The sequence below is a fragment of the Ursus maritimus genome, unplaced genomic scaffold (assembly GCF_017311325.1).
Source record: "Ursus maritimus isolate PB19 unplaced genomic scaffold, ASM1731132v1 scaffold_12, whole genome shotgun sequence".
Lineage (NCBI taxonomy): Eukaryota > Metazoa > Chordata > Mammalia > Carnivora > Ursidae > Ursus > Ursus maritimus.
Genome location: NW_024423564.1, coordinates 24,710,649 through 24,714,041, shown reverse-complemented (window position 1 = coordinate 24,714,041; position 3,393 = coordinate 24,710,649). Strand labels below are relative to the sequence as shown.

Below are 3,393 nucleotides of genomic sequence, written 5' to 3'. Positions count from 1 at the left end.
GTTTTGGCAAGGAGACAGGGCAATGGAAAATACTGCTAATGGGAGCCTCAGCTGACTTAACCACTTTGAAAATCCTTTGGCTTTACCAATGAAAGCTGAGCAGACACAAACCCTATATCCTGGCAGGTCATTCCTATGTATAAATCAATACAACTATATGCTTGTGTGCAGCAACACATGTTCAAGAACATTAAAAGCAGTGATTTTTATAATATTCAAAAAAATAATAATCAAATGTCCCTAAATAAACTGTGGTATAGTCTTTCAATGGAATAGTATACATCAATGAAATGAACAAACTACAGGTACAGGTATGAATTTTACAAACATAAAATTAAGAGAAACCAGACAAGAATATATTCTGTATGATTCCATTTGAAATTCACAGAACATTTAATATTAAACTATAGTCTTTAGAAATACAACTTTAAGGACGTGTTTGCCCTATGAGACATAATAATGATTACCTTTAAAAAGTGGTATCACTACCAAACTTACAGAAATAAAAAGTACCACGAGGAAACAAAATAATCAATTGTATGCAAACAAACTAGACAATTTACAGGAAATGGACAAATTCCTAGAAACAAATTACTGAACTGGCTCAAAAGGAAACAGAAAATTTGAGATCTATAACAAATAAAGATTGAATTGTAATTTTAAAACTTCCCACAAAGCCAAGCCCAGAACCAGAAGACTTCACTGATAAATTCTGACAAGCATTTAAATATGAAAACCAACTCTTCACAGACTTTTCGAAAAAAGAGGAAAAGGCAACATTTTCCAATTCATTCTATAAGCCCAGTTACCCTGATACCAAAACCAAAGACGTCACAAGAAAACAAAACTAGCACACATACTTTTATCTGCCAGAGACCCAACAGCTGCGATCGCCGGCTCCATCGAAGTCCTGAGCGGGAGCGCCAGCTGACGTCAGTGCGTCAGTGCGTCAGTGCGTCAGTTCGTGCTCTCCAGGCGCAAGGACTTCCCGGCTCTTCGGCCTGCCCCCTCTTCTCGCCCCGCCCTGTTCCCCCTCAGGCTCACGTTCACGCCTCCGGTGCTGAGAACCCCAGCACTGTGCACTCTCTGCGGCTTGTAGGCCCCAGGAGCCTGTGTGAGAAAGTCAAACTGAGAAGCTACGGAGCTGCAGCGAGCAACGAAGGCCGATCAAGCTGCCATGGCCGCGCGAAAAAGAGAGGTAAGGTAGTATGGACCAAAGCGGGCTTTCGTGGTTGTATAGTTTGACTGACTGCCTCATGTGGAGCGGGGAAGACCACCAGTGACTATGGCTTTGGAGGAGTACTTGGTTTGCCATAGCATACCGTGCTATACTTTGGATGGTGACAACAGTCACAGAGGTCTCAATAAAAATCTAGGCTTTAGTTCTGAAGACGGAAGAGAATATTCCGTGCATTCCAGAAGTTGGTAAACTGGTTACAGATGCTGGCTTAGTGTGAGTCACAAGTTTTCTCTAACCTTATACTCGGAAGAGCAACAATGCAAGGCAAATTTATAAGGGTTTACCTTTTTTTTTTTTTTCAACTTTTTATTTAAATTCTAGTTGGTTAAAATGTGTAATATTGGTTTCAGGAGTAGAATTTAGTGGTTTACCTTTTTTTTTTGAAGTATTTGTTCATTCTCCTCTGCATGTTTATTATGCAGAGATGTCAAAGGACTCAACAAAAAAGCACAGGGCTGGGGAAATTAAAGGTTTCACTGGAATTGATTGTGAATATTAAAAAAAAAAAAAAAAAACGAGGCCCCTTAATTGGTGCTAAAAACAGACTCCTGTGATGTAAATGACTGTGTCCAACAAGTTGTGGAACTTCTACAGGAACGGGATATTGTACCTGTGGATGCCACTTACTAAGTAAAAGAACTCTACGTGCCAGAAGATAAACTTAATTTGGCAAAAACAGATGCAGAAATATTACCAGCATTGAAAATTAATAAAATGGAAATGTGGTGGGTGCAAGGTTTAGCAGAAGGCTGGGCAACCCCACTGAATGGCTTCATGAGAGAGAGGAGGTCCATGCAGTGCCTTCATTTCCATTGTCTTATGGATGGAGGTATCATTAACTTAGCATTGCCTATAGTTCTGACAACTAGTCATGAAGGTAAAGAGAGGCTGGATGGCTGGTCTGCATTTGTTCTGATGTAGGAGGGCTGCTGTGTAGCTTATTCTTCACAATCCAAAGTTTCTTGAGCACAGAAAGGAGGGTTGTGGTGCCAGACAGTGGGGAACAACATGCGAGAACCAACCTTGCATTAAGATGGTTATGGAACAAGGAGATTGGCCGATTGGAGATCTTCAGGCCTTGGACTGAATTTATTGGGATAATGGTCTTGATAAGCATTGTTTTACTCCTATTGAGTTATATATAGCAGGTGTTTAAAAATATGAATGTTGATGCTGTCATTCCATTTCAGTTATGCAACCCAGTGTATGCTAGGTTGGGTCTAACCTTGTGGTCTAGACATGCTCTATATAGGATACCTATAAGCAACTTCTAAAGGGTGGCTACAGGCACCCTGTCCTTCTTCACCCTCTTGGTGCCTGGACAAAGGATGATGATGTTCCTTTGATGTGGTGTATCAGCAGCGTCCTTCAGTGCTAAAGGAAGAAATTCCATATCCTAAAACAATAGTAGTGGCCATCTTCTCATGTCCCACTGTGTATGCAGGACCAAGTGGAGTCCAGTGGCATTAGAGAGCATGGATGGTTGCAGGAGACAATGTTAACATTGTTGGACAAGAGCCTGCTGGCATACCTCATTCAGAAACAGGGAGGATCTTTATGAGCCAACTGGTGGCACCAAAGGACTGACTATGGCCTCTGGCCTAATCACCTTGAAAATATTTCCCTTCTGAGTTGCAGCTGACAAGAAAAAGAAGCATACAGACTATGACCCTGAACACCACGAAGACTTTGAATTTATTTCAGGAACTTGAATGTGCAAACTTGCCAAAGAAGGCCAGAAACCTCCTGAAGGTTTCATGGCTCCCAAGACCCGGACTGTGATGATGCAATACTACAAATCCTTAGAGAAAGCTTAAGCTGTTAACCCAGTCACTCCAACTTTGACCTTCACTGTATTACAAGTGGGGCCCAGATAGTTACTGTTGGCATTTCTTTGAGGTAATGTCTGTCTGGATACACCTTCTAAAAAGAGACCATTTTCCTTAACTAATATTAGCTTTCTTCTGCCTTATGAGTTCTTTTTGAACCAGGGTAACACACTGCTGGTTTTAATGTCTTTTCCACTGCTTATAGGTAATATTCCTACAATAAAATTTTAAAATCTTGCCTTTTTATATTATGCTTCTATCTCATGATTTTTTCAAGCTGTTGTATTACTTGTAACCAATAATATGTACATTGACTCTCACTTT

The 3,393-nt window shown here is 40.7% G+C and overlaps 1 pseudogene; it reads left to right on the top strand.

The window, feature by feature from the left end:
- The first annotated feature begins 729 nt into the window (after positions 1 to 729).
- Positions 730 to 3,057, top strand: LOC103669399 (annotated as a pseudogene).
- Positions 3,058 to 3,393: the final 336 nt, after the last annotated feature.